This window comes from Geotrypetes seraphini, chromosome 7, assembly GCF_902459505.1.
Source record: "Geotrypetes seraphini chromosome 7, aGeoSer1.1, whole genome shotgun sequence".
Classification (NCBI taxonomy): domain Eukaryota; kingdom Metazoa; phylum Chordata; class Amphibia; order Gymnophiona; family Dermophiidae; genus Geotrypetes; species Geotrypetes seraphini.
In genome coordinates this window covers 16,454,547-16,468,594 of record NC_047090.1, presented here as the reverse complement: position 1 = coordinate 16,468,594, position 14,048 = coordinate 16,454,547, and the positions used below count along the sequence as shown (strand labels likewise).

The following is a 14,048-nucleotide window of genomic DNA, read 5'->3' as shown; positions in this document are numbered from 1 at the left end:
GTACAAATTTTAAAAGAAATACAAGCGCATTTAAATTGAATTCTAAAATAAACCGGGAGCCAATGAAGACTCTGAAGCAAAGGGGTCACATGGTCAAATTTACGTTTTCCAAAGATCAGCTTCGCAGCAGCATTCTGAATTAATTGTAATCTATGAAGACAAATTTTTGTAATGCAGAGGTAGATAGCGTTACAGTAATCAAGGCGAGATAATAGAATTGATTGAACTAAGATAGAAAAATGATGGTGATGAAAAAGATGTCTAACCTTCCTCAGCATTCGCAAACTAAAGAGAGAGCATTATGTTGTATTCCAGTAGAATAGAGGTAATCCCGCAAAATATCATGATCCCAGGAAAAAAGTCGAGTGAAAATGTTAACAGAAAAGAGCAGGCCTGAGGACATGGTCACACTCCGTAGGGATCTTTTAAGACGAGTGCTGTGATTGTTTAAGTTCAAATGCAGTCAGCATCAAATTGTGTTCTACAGCAGGTTTTTTTTTGACCGACAATTGATTTAGGGCTCCTTTTACGAAGCCGCGGTAACACGCGCGACTTTTAATCACGCGCTATCCCCTGCTACCACCTGCTTAAGAGGAGGCTGTAGCGGCCAACGCGTCTGGCGGTTTAGCGTAAAAGGAGCCCTTATAGTTGGGTTTCAAGGCACTACAGAGTGCAGCCTGTCCCACACTGAGGTCTTTTTTTTTCTCTGAATATATGTTGAGTTTTACGGGTCACGTTTTGTGGATGTTTAATCTCTATTCAAATACCAGAAAGTCCAGGAGAAGCAGAGAAGGCCAGGTCTTTAAACCAAACTCACTTTATTAGCAACCATATACAGTGGTGCCTCACACAACGAACTTAATTGGTTCCAGGAGCAAGTTTGTTATGCGAAAAGTTCGTTATGGGAAACGCGTTTTCCCATAACAATACATGTTAAAAAAAATGATTCGTTCTGCAGCATAAAATATGCTAAGATGACATAAAAAAAAGATAAATTTGTCAAAATGGTGGTCTTGCTGAGGCCAAACTCTTTGACGAGGTCACACTGTTTTACCCCACATTCACTCCTTCTAATTATTTCCCGTTTCATTTCAACAGAAATCACCTTCCTGCTTTTTTTTAGAAGCCATGATCTATAAAAAATATTGAGTTTATCTTAAAAGGACGACTGTATACAGTGAGAGAGGGCAGAGTCTCAGCGGCAAAAACTGGGACTTAACTTTTCTTTTTTTTTTTTTTTTTCTAGCATCGGGGAAGCGGCGAGAGTAGCTCCGCCCCCCCCCCAACGCATCAGCAGTAGGCGCCGGGCCCCTCCATAAAAGGAGGCGAGCCGATGGTCCGCCACTGCACAGGGAGCCAGGCGAAGGGCTGTGAGAGAGGGCAGTTAAGCGCAGTGACTAACGACTGCCGGCAGTGCCTGCGCGGAAGGATGCAATACATCGGCAGCTCGGGCGACTTCGTTGTGTGAAACGAAGTTCGTTGTATGAATCGAGACATGAAGTTCGTTGTGTGCAGCGTTCGCTGTGCGAGGCGTTCGTTATGCGAGGCACCACTGTACGATCGAGCATACATCAAGCATAAGACATTCATATGACTCAACACAGACTGTGTTTTGGCTACAGAGCCTCCTCAGGAGTCCTAATGATTGAAGCACCAGATCACATAAAATTGTTAAAAAATTATGTGAAAGCCTCAAACGGTGTTCAAAATTTCTAATAAAGTGTGAATGTACCCCTATTCATATGCCTCGAAACTTTGTGAATGTCTCACTGTAACCCGTTCTGGGCTCCTGGGAAGGATGGGCTCGAAAACTAACTAACTAACGCCGTTTGAGGCTTTCACCTTTTTTTTTTTTTTTTTTAGCAGTTTTATGTACTTCAATTGTAAGGACTCCTGAGGAGGCTTTTCAGCCGAAACACGGCCCTTATTGACTCAGTTGAATGTCTTATATTTGATGTATGTTCGACATATATGGTTGCTATTAAAGTGAGTTTGGTTTGAAGGCCTGGCCTTCTCTGCTTCTCCTGGACTTACTTTACAATAAATTACAACCATTACCCTGTGCATTCTCCCGGTCTTTTTTGGGGAGAAGTCCCTTGTGCAGCCCTACCCTTTTCCACTGAACTATCATGATCCACCATATCAAACGTGGACAACATGTCCAACAACTTTTAATTTACTCCACAAATTACTTCAAGTCCAACAAGTTTGATTTGGGATTTAGCCCTTTAAAGGAGGATTAACTGTTCCATAGGTACAGTTCCAGTTCATTTTATTTGATATATCACTTGACTTAAAACGATACAAACACTACCGTGCACAATAGTAAAATACAAGTTTATAAGTTCATTAAAAATGTGATATCCCGCCAAATCAGGTTTCAAGGTGGTTTACATATTTAAAACAATAGAAGATACGTAAAATTATAAATATAAAAAACGGCATATAAACGCAGTACAATAAACACAAGTCATGGACTGTACAGGAACAAAAGGAAGGAGAAGAACTATAATATTTGGATAGTAAAGAAGGGAAGAACGAAGGGGCAGGGAGACTTGAGTGCCGGTAAAAAGTAAGGGCAGCATCCTTATAAGGATGATCATAAGTCAAAGGCGTCTTTGACAGGAATGTTTTCAAATTTGATTTGAAGATGGTCAGTGATGTACTTTCTCTTAGGTAATTTGGAGCTGAATTCCACAATGTAAGGGCGGTCACAGCGACAATTTTAATTCGCATAGCGCTGACGTGTTTTAAAGACGGGACCGAAAGCAGATTTTGATTAATGGAACGGAGGCAGCATTGAGAAGAATGAGGAATTAAGAGCCTATTAATGAAGTCCGGCTGACCTGAGGCGCTAAGTTTGTAAGTCAGTTCACTTCCCCCCTTCGTATTCGCGGTTTCATCATCCAAGGTTTCGTGTCTTCACGTTTTTTTTTTTGTGCAGGCTCCGCCCCCCAATTTACATCACAGGAAGTCGCCGCTCCCAGCGATGCACAGAGAGAATCGATCCTCTCAGCGTTGTACAGAGAAAATCGCGGCACTTTCTTCATAGGAACAGGTAAGGTTATTTGCGGTTTTGTGTCTTTTTTCAGGCTTTTTACAGAAAAAACCGCAAATAACATACGTAAAGTTATTTGTGGTTTTTCTGTATTCGCGACCATGCCGATCTCCTATCTCCACGAATATGGAGGGGGAAGTGTAACATAATTTTGTATGTAATGCAATGTTCTACTGGGGCGGGGGGGGGGGTAACATCATCAAATTTTCTCTTATTGGTTATAATTTTAATGGAAGAATTCTGGATAATTTGCAAGCGTCTAATTTCTTTTTTTGGTGATTCCTTTTTATACAGCGTTACAATAGTCAATACAAGAGATTACTAACGAGTGAATGAGACTGTTAAGTGAAAAGGGCTCTGTTATAAATAGGAAAAGAAAAGAACCAAAACAATTTGTAGATTGAAAAGTACATTAACATTAAAAAAATGAAGATGCCTTTTTTACATTTTCTGCTGGTCTCAACAAATGCAACAGAAAAATAATAAACCTTTAACAGTCACTTAAAATGCTTCAGAGGCCTTGTACATGTGCTCAATGCTCAATGTGTAATTATGAACAGCACAGCTGCACCTTTACAAACAGCACAGCTACAATCTTCATGCAGGATATAATCTTCAGAAGCCCGTGATTCACCTAACTCCTCATAGGCTTCAAATATTGCTTAGTTGAATACTCATGAAACACACATTTTTGAAAAAACCGTTCACAATAATCATATCCAAAAAGGTACCTAGCCCGAAAAAGTGTGTCTTTTATTAGAGACTTGGGCCAAATAGCCCAATATTTGAAACCTATGAAGAGTCATGGGCAGAATGGCTCGTGTGAAACTAGTCGCCACTGAGGCTTCTAAAGATTATATCCCTGCATGAAAATTGTAGCTGCACTGTTTGTAAAGGTGTAGCTGTGCTGTTCATAATTACACATTGAACCTTGAGCACATGTACAAGGTTTAGAAGTAATTGCTCCCGCCAATAAGAAAAATTATTTGACCTGATGAACTTAATTCAGAGAGACCTTAGGGCTCACAGGCCAAAACAGTCTAATATACAGAGAAATGTGAACTGAAAACCCTGTGTGATTTGCTATTCATCTTCATTTTCAAATGGAGGAGAGTGTGGTGCAGTGGTTAGAGCTGCAGCCTCATCACCCTGAGGTTGTGGGTTCAAACCCCATGCTGCTCCCTGTGACCCTGGGCAAGTCACCTAATCCTCCACTGCCCCAGGTACATTAAATAGATTGTGAACCCACTGGGGCAGATAGAGAAAATGCTTGAGTACCTGTATGTAAACCGCTTTGAATGTGGTTGTAACACTACAAAAAGGTGGTAAACAAGTCCCAATGCCTTTCCCTGATGTCCTCATGCTTGGCAGAAACCCAAAGAGTAGCAACATTCCAGAGCTGAGATTGTGATGTCATAAAGCCTCATTCCACCAATGCCTAAGAGCCAACCTCAGCAGTGATGTCACAATGGCTTCATTGTTCTATACTTGGCTCATTTCTGGTATTGTATTGGAGGAGAGTGTGATGTAGTGATTAGAGATACAGCCACAGCACCCTGCGAAGCAACAGATGTAAGATGCTGCTCATGCTGGTGAACATTTAAAGATGTATGCAGGGGGGCAGATTTGCCAGGCATCACCACTCTGGGCACCAACTTCCCTCCCTACGCCAATGGCTCTTAGCGCTTATTCTTTTGGAGACCTCCAAAATGCATACAAAATGAAGACTGTGAAAAATCCCTGCACAAATGAGCAATTGCAGACTTGAGCTCAGCAAAGATTTTTTTTTATCTTTAAAAAGGCACGTCGGTATTGACTTTGCCGCGGTGAAGATATTACTGGATAAATGTAGCTAATGAAATCTAAACTTGCATTTTCAACATATCTTTAATCACAACTAAAACTCAATTAGCATGCAGCCTTCTGAACCTAAAGTTGCTGTTGAAATATACCCTCTCATGCCGTATTGGATTGCAATTGGATTGTAATAGGTTTTTGCATAGTTAGCTCACGAGAACGCGTCGAGCCTCATCGCTCAATGGGTTCATGTAGGGATGGAGATCTGATAAGTTCTGATCCAGGGCATCAGAACACTGGCGGGGTCCGCACGCAGGTGGTTCTGGGCGCAGGCCAGGTCGGCACACCGACCTAGACCCTGTGTGCGGATCTGGGCCTGTGTGTGGATCTAGGCCTGGGTTTGGTTCTGAGGCCCTGTTTCTCATTTCCTCTCCCTCTTCCTCCTGCCAGGTATACATTCTAAGCAAGGACAAGGGTTGCACCTTGAGCAGAATGCTGAGGCATTCCCCCCTTCCTTGCCACATATTAACCTACCTTTTTCTCTTATCTTGTTTAAGCATCCCTTATATGGGCAACAATCAGACTTTGCCTGAGCAAGGCTAATCAAGAGAGCTTAAGAAGCATGCATTATAACCTTTGGACTGTCACATGCCATAGTAAGATTTGAGACATATCAGAAAGGTACACATTGGGAATCACTTTATTATAACTGTTATTATGTATTCATATGTCATGTGAGATAGTAGCTTTGATATAGATAAACAATATATTGCTTTCGTTTAATCCTCACTGTAAATGCATTATGAAATTATAACCTTGTAGAGCATTAACTAAGTAATTATTGGAGATATGATTCTCAATAAAAAGAGGGAGAGACCATTCATTTGAGGCGTCTCCTCTCGACTCTAAGATTGCGTGTGTGTTTATTGTGGGGCATTCCTACAGGTTCCTTAATCTTTACACTACATAGGTGAAATGTTCATGAAAAATCAAATCAAGTTTATTTCCTTTTCATTGTCCTTCCACCCATCTGTTGCAAAGATGAAAGAATCCACGAGGAGTACAATCCCTTGCAATGTATTTTCTCATATAAATTAATAGCACACATATTGTATATCCTCGAATGATGTCCCTTAAGGCAACAGGCATGCAATGCGTCTTTTCTAACGTCTTTCTTGAAACCAAATGGAAAATGTAATGAAACAGGCTCATTTAATTTCATATCAAGATGAAAATCCCATTAAAATTTGTTTCTTTTCCTTTTCCGTGTTTGTGCTACTCGTGAGAACCGAAAAAGAAAAAAATTAGAGCTGTGGAAACGAGCTTGATGTAAAAAAAAAGTTTATTAAGAGTAATTCTTCCCCAAATCAAAAGAGCGATGCGGTCGAGATAAAGCCAATCCATATAGCACACGGAAAAGAGTTGTGGGGCGGACCCGACCCGATCCGAGTTTCGGTTGTAAGTAACCTTCTTCTGGGGTCCAATTTAAATATGCAATGCAGCATCCCCAAAATTGTGCATTAAAAAGACTACCACACCTTAGTAAAAGGACTAGTAAAATCAGTTAGGAACTTTAACAATCTTTGTGATCACGGAGACGTTAAATTGTCGGTGGAACTTCTAAAGGTGTTTCAAAAACAAGAAAACTTCCAAAACGCCTCATCTACTCCTTGATCTAAAGCAATGGTTCCCAACCCTGTCCTGGAGGACCACCGGCCAGTCGGGTTTTCAGGCTAGCCCTAATGAATATGCAGGAGGCAGATTTGCATGCCTGTCACCTCCACTATATGCAAATCTCTCTCATGCATATTCATTAGGGCTAGCCGGAAAACCCGACTGGCCGGTGGTCCTCCAGGACAGAGTTGGAAACCACTGATCTAAAGTGTTTTGCCGTGTGCTATATGGATTGACTTTATCTCGACTGCATCGCTCTTTAGATTTCGTGAAGAATTACTGTTAATAAACTTTTTACATCAAGTACGTCCAAGTTTCCAAGGGTATTCATCACTTGATGCACCGTCTATAAAAATTAAAAAATATAAAAATTAAAAATATCAATTAAAAATTAAAAATGATAGTAGGGGATAACGAACCAAAGAATGCATACTGGAACCAATAGGAGTAGAGGGGGATGGGAAGTAAAAAAATACATCTAGATTAAAAAGAAAAGAAAATTATAAAAATTAAAAATATCAATTAAAAATTAAAAATGATAGTATGGGATAACGAACCAAAGAATGCATACTAGAACCAATAGGAATGGAGGGGGATGGGGAAGTAAAAAAAATACATCTAGATTAAAAAGAAAAGAAAATAGAAAAAATAAAAAATGATAGTATGGGATAACGAACCAAAGAATGCATACTAGAACCAATAGGAGTAGAGGGGGATGGGGAAGTAAAAAAATACATCTAGATTAAAAAGAAAAGAAAAGGAAGGAATGAATGAATGGGGATAGGGAGAACATAGTGTGGGGGGGGGGGGAGAAGTGTTTGTCCTTCTCGGCTGTGATCTTGGCATTTTCTGCGTCAACAGTCTCGCCTCAGGAGCTGAAAGCATCTCTGAAAAGGAAAGTTTAAAGTTTGGGTTTATTGATCCAGGGAGGATTCCAGTCTAATGTATAATGGTTGAGCGTTCCAAAAAGATGGCTTTACGGCAGGGGTGTCAAAGTCCCTCCTCAAGGACCCCAAACCAGTCGGGTTTTCAGGATTTCCCCAACGAATATGCAAGAGATCTATTAGCATACAATGAAAGCAGTGCATGCAAATAGATCTCATGCATATTCTTTGCGGAAATCCTGAAAACCCTACTGGATTGCGGCCCTCGAGGAGGGACTTTGACACCCCTGATTTACGGGTTGTGTCATAAAATATCTCAAGGATGGATGGGATCATTAGTAGATTTGGGTTGTTAGATCGGAGCGCCCGAGAGGGAGTGTAAGGGATTAGATATTTGTCAATGAAAGCTGGAGTGTTTATAGGTTTGCTTTTGAAGGTAAGCAGAATGTTATACGATGTGTAACGGGCAACCAGTGGGCGTCTCGGAGAAGGGGAGGTTCCATGGTCATACTTTTTGGCTCTGTAGATTGGTGTAACTGCTGTGTTTTGTAAAAATTGAAGTCGGCACATTTCTTTTTGTGTAACGTCCTATTTTTTTTTATTTTGGGGGGGGGGGGGGGTTTCTCCCTTCTTGATCTGTGGAAACAGTTGGTGTTTCCTTTGCTTTGTGCTACCTGTGAACAACATGTGATAAAAATGGAAAAGAAAAGAAAGGCCTCTTTTTACAAAGCTATGATAGAGGTTTCAAATGCAGGATGGTGAGATAAATGCTCCGACGCTCATACAAATTCTGTGAGCATCGGAACATTTACCTCGCCGGCCTGCAGTAGAGGCCTCTACCGTGGCTTTGCAAAAGCAAGCGAAAATAAGGATAAAATCTTATCCACAAGCCCCAAAGTGAGCCCCCCCCCCCAACTTAACCTAAGGAGTATGGAATAACTAAGTCAAACAAGAGAAACGGTATTGGAAAAAGGATTAGAAAGAACTTGAAGGCCGTGATGAAAGGTTTTGACTGACACAGGCCTGTATTTTGTCTCTTGAGCACGTCAGTCACAACCCAGGTTATCTGAAGGGAGCGGCTTTGAAGGCGATCAGAGCGGGCTGAAGGAGCTGCAGCGTTTGGTTCCAGCCTTTCAGGCGCAGGGAAATTGAAGTGGAGGAGTCGCTTTTGTGGTACCGGCCTGGACTGGCCTGGCTCGATTGGGGACATGGAATTAGAAGATGACTGAGACTGAGGGTAGCAGTGAGAATGATGGGAGTTTATTTTTATTTAATTTTCTTTATGTTGGGCTTGTTTAATTTAATTTTTTTTCCCCTGCTTTTATTTTTAGGATTTTTCTTTGGGGTTCTTTGACGTTTTCCCTTCTGTTGTGCCTTTTGCGCCTATAGTACTGAATTTATTGCATTATCTTTTTCATTTTCCTTTCCTTTATATAGGTGAATGTAAGTAATTATTTCTTTCATAGGTACTGTAGTTAGACTGTGAGCCCGTTGGGACAGAGAGGGAAATTCAAGGTGCCTGATTAGATTTTTGGCCTATACTGAAGTCAATTTAATTGTTTTGCAAACCGCTACGAATCCTTTGGGAGATTTAGCGGTATATAAGACACCACATTACATTAAATTAAATTATTAACTGCGCGCTCCTCACTCTTCCAGAAAGTTCTACTCTGTCCTGGCTGCTCCCAACATTTCTCTGTCTCTTATCAGAAGAAAACCTCATGGTTCTGCGCTGTACTGTTTGCTATCTCAATATTCATGACTTCTGTAATTCTAAATGAAGGACTTTAAGTGAAAAAGAATTCTTCTATTTACATGTCTAATTTCAGAAATCTCCGATGCATTATGTAGCACACTTGAATTTGCATAAGTGTGTGATTTATTTCCATCACAAGTAAAATGAAAACGCACTCCATGTTTATTGAAGATTTGAGGAATTAGAGTAACAGGGCATTTAATTAGCTGTACATCAATAAGAGACATCACCCTGTGTATAGTGCTGACAATACATCGCAACCGAGTGTAAGGAAGGGTTTAGAGGTAAGAACTGGGACCGGAAAAAGAATTACTGACATCATTTAATTGTCAATTTGAATGCAGATAATCTCCACATCTACCATGATTAATATGCTCAAAGCAATGGGAAAAAATGAATCATCCCAGTGGAGGCGAGATATTTGGTTAACTTGACAATTAATCTTTCAGTCTGAGAGGAAGGAGGGACTCCGAGCACATCCTGTACTCTCTTCGCTCGCTCAAATTAATTGTTCTGCATCGTTCAGTGACTTAGCACTGGTGGCTTGACCCAACATTTTCTTGAGATTCCTGGCTTTCATGAGAAAGTCCAATTACCGCTGACAGCTGGAGCTTTATCTTTCATCACTGTTACCAAGCGGAAAGCACATCCGAGCCGCATGTTCCCATTTCACTAAATTTCCAATAAAGTTGCTTTGCTGTTACAGGTACTGAATAAAATAAATTACAGTATAGCCAAAGGGCAGTATATATATATATATATATATATACTTTTCTTACTAGTACTAGGCTTATTTAGGAATGAGAATAGAGTGGGAAATGAATGCTATTCATGTTGAGCAGGTCATATATACTGTGCCCCAGCATATTCTCATGGCTGGCAAACACCACACGGAAAACATAGTAAATGACGGCTGAATGATCCATCCAGTCTTACCAACAGTCGCATTCATTTTTAATTCATGATTGCATTGTACTTCTTCTGGGACATAGATCGTAGAGGTCTGCTCGGCATTTTTCTTAGGTTTCAATTACTGGAGTTGTCATTGAAGCCCACTCCGGCCTATCCGAACCATCTTGTCATTTTGCGGGACATAGACCATAAAAGTCTGCCCGGCACTCTCCTCGCATTCAAAATTACTGGAGATTCTGTCAAAGCCCTTTCCAGCCCAACCGAAACAGAATTCATTTCATTTCTTAAAAATTTAAGGACCGTCTTATGCCAGATTGAGGTACACAAGTTGCATAATGTTAAAACAAACAACCATCAAAAGAAAGAAAGCAATGGAGAGTTCAAATCACGAGTCCCTTGCATCATCTGTCTCGAATAAGCAAATGTCACTTCAACAGATGTTTAAGCTGACTCAAATTTGGTTGACATTGAAGTCCTGTTGCTAACTTGTTCCAAACCACAGGGCCTGCCACTCAACAGCTTCGTCTACGAGTACATTCAAGACATACTTCCTGAATCATCAGATTCACGAACTGACATGCAATTTCCAAATGGATAGACCTCTTCGGATCATAAGAACACCTATACTGGGTCAGCCCAATGGTTCATCTAGCCCAGTATCCTGTCTTCATGGTGACCAATCCATGCTACCGATCTAGGGCAAGAAGTGGCTTCCCTTCAAGTAATGACAAAATTGTTGATACAAACATTTCTGTAATCAGTAACTTAAATTGAATCCTATCGGCAACAGTCAACCATTGCAACTTCCTATAAAAAAGAAGTAATATGTTCATATTTATCAAGTCCAAAGATCAAAGGCAGAGCAGAATTCTATATTACCTGTAAAGATCGTATTAAAGAAACAGGCAATTCCATATATATAATACTCCAATTCCATATTGATTATTGCCGTATATGGGACACAGACCATTCAAGGCTACCTTAGTTCTTCAGAGCTGGATTCTCCATCAAAGCACCACTTAATACATCAAACATACATGCGACCATTTATGGGTTTTTTTAAAATAATAACTTTTTATTCAAGAGACAAAATACACGCAAGAAGCAGAAATAACATTTTCCAATCCAGAACAAGTACTAAACAACCAACAAAGAGAACTATGAGTACTGGTAGAGTCCGGGCCTATGTTCTTATAGCCTGGATCCAGCCATTTCTCACCCCAAAAGGAACCCTGCCCACCCTCCCCCAACCCTGGCACCCCACTAACACCACCCCCCCCACCCCCCAAAAAACCCACCCTCAACCCACTGGCAATAAAGGAACCACTTACGTTTTTTAATATACCATTCATTTTCTAATTAGAGACCCTCTGTGCGCATTCCATGCTTTTTTGAATTCTATCGTTTTCATCTGATGAAATTCAAAATTGTGTTTATAGAGCTGCAGCATGCACCATTCATGTGTCACGTTGATATGTATGCATTTTTTTTTTTTAAATGCTCAGTCACATCCTTACAAGAGAGGTTTCCAGTTAATTTCTTAGACTCCTGAGGCAGGCTTTTATGACCGAAACACGATTCATGTTGTTTTCCTTTTTTCTTCAATAAAGCCCACTGTTGGAACACAATCTGGGCATTTTTTTTTCATCTCCTCTACTGGTGCCCTCATGTAAGGCACCAGTAGAGGTTACAAGATTATTGTGTAATGGATTCTGGGTTCCTAGATACCATTTATTTTATCACTGTGAGGCATCAGGGAATCTATAGTAAAAGGAATTGCCCCCCATACACAGTCAATTCAAAAAAAGCTCAGCACTTTCACCTCATTTTGGAAAATTTTCGGCAGTGAGGATTGGAATTTTCAGAGCAAAATTCAGCTAATCACAAACACCTAAATCTTCAATCTATTCACCTAAATGTAGGTGTATAAGGGGTTTATTTACCAAAATATGATAAGATAACATGCATTGCTGATTATTATCACATTAATAAGTATAGCAGATAAATGCCTTTTAAAAAAAAGATTAATAACCCTATCCCCATCTTTTACAAAGGTGCGCTATGCTAACGTAAATGCATGCATGTTATCCTATGGACGCGTTAGCGGTTAGCGTGCGCTAAAATGCTTTAGTGCACCTTTGTAAAAGAGGGCCTATGAGTTAACATTAGAGGTATGCATATGCTAGAAATGAAATGATTTCTTTTTCAGGGAAGAATGACATGAAAATGACAGGAAAGGGAGGAATCACTGGCCAAAGGACCCTGAGCGGCATCAGAGTGGGACAGAGGGCGGCGGTGTATGACATCAAACGCTGATGCCGGGACCAGCAACTTGAAAAGAACAACGCGCTAGTGCCCTGGTGGAGGAGTCACTTGACTGAAGGACCCTGAGAGGCACCTGATGGGGACAGAGGGTGTCGTCATCTGATATCACACGCCGCCGCTGGGACCAGCAACTTGAACAGAACAGTGTGCAAGTGGCATGCCCTAAGGGGCATGCCACATGGGAATGACTGGCCCCTTGGAAACCCTTTAGGAGCTGAAAGGAGCCTGAAAAGAGTGGGTGGAGGATAATTGGAGACTGAGGTACAAATTTGTTACTCAATAATGGTGAAGCGTAAGAGAAAGGCTAAAGGAACCAGTTCACCAAAAACTGTTGGCCCAATAGGACAAACATATTCAAACCAAGTCACTGATAAATCCTGTAGGGGATTTGTCTATTTCAGGGGCTTCATTGAGTGAGGGTGGGCATTCTACTCCTTCCCTCCCCCCTTTACTCCTATTCATCCACCTGAGGATGGTTCCTTGAAGGGTACAACGCAGATGGACAAAGTATCTGCAGATTTGAATGCACCCCTTCGGGCACAACCTAGTGCCATTAATAATTTACCAGTTGTTGGTAACTTGTCCAAATTTGCTTCAAAATCTGGACCAACCCCAAGATATTATTTAGAAAGATATCTTGAAAGTGGTTGATAGGACCGAAGAATGCATAAAGGCCACTACAGTTATATAGCATTTCTCAATAAACAGTAGAGAGATTTTGTGAAACTGATACTACAGTTGACAAGTTTGGATACCAGACTGTCTCGATTTCCTCCAGTTTGCCTAATTTTCAATCAGTTTCCTCTGCTTTTGTTAAAGATAGTCTGATTATACACAGGCAATTAGAATTTCTTGAAAATCAAATGAGAGCTAACACATTATGGCTTTGACAAATATCTCTGACTCCCGCCTTCCTTGTATCTCTACCTTTATCTACGCCTTGTACCTCCCACCTACCTGCACCTCCTACCTACCTGCCTCCTACCTACCTGCACCTCCTACCTACCTGCACCCAACTTCCTAAGCTACGCTGATTGACTTGTTTATAACCTTGCTATCTCCTTCTTGCCTGCTCCCGACTTGCTTAGCTATATTGATTGATTGACTTATTTGCAACTTCGCTGTCGATGTACACTGCTTTGAACTATTTGTCATGTAAACCGCTTTGAATTATTCTGGTACTGCGGTATACAAAAATAAAGTTATTATTATTATTAAATTTCCCTATTTGTTATCCAAGTTTCCAAGTTTATTCTGTATTTGATATACCGACCATCAGCGAGTATCTGATCGGTTTACAGAGTAAAATTGCAATGTTAATTACAATATTAAAATTAGAATATAGTTCTAAAATAAATTTAAAAAATATATATGCATAAAAGAATCATTTACTAATTGATGGACGTGACTTAGACTGGTTTGATACATAAGGTAGGGGGGGTTAGAGTGGGAGAATAAAAAACATCGAAGTAAAAAGATTAAAAAGAAGGGGAGAAGGAAACCAAAGGGGGGGGGGGGGTCGCTTCTTAAAAGCAGTTCAGTTTCATCTTTGATCATAAAAGGGGGTGGGAGAAGTGTCCTTGTCTCATGTTAGATATGGTACCATAACTAAAGTGCGCCGGACATTGGTACGCCAACAAAC

The 14,048-nt window shown here is 40.6% G+C and overlaps 1 long non-coding RNA gene across 1 annotated transcript; it reads left to right on the top strand.

Annotated features, from left to right (window-relative positions):
• The first annotated feature begins 2,741 nt into the window (after positions 1-2,741).
• On the top strand, positions 2,742-13,597 carry LOC117363390. Its single transcript, XR_004540045.1, has 3 exons — positions 2,742-2,862; positions 2,945-3,058; positions 12,291-13,597. It is a non-coding gene; the product is annotated as an uncharacterized LOC117363390 (long non-coding RNA).
• The last annotated feature ends 451 nt before the right edge of the window (positions 13,598-14,048 follow it).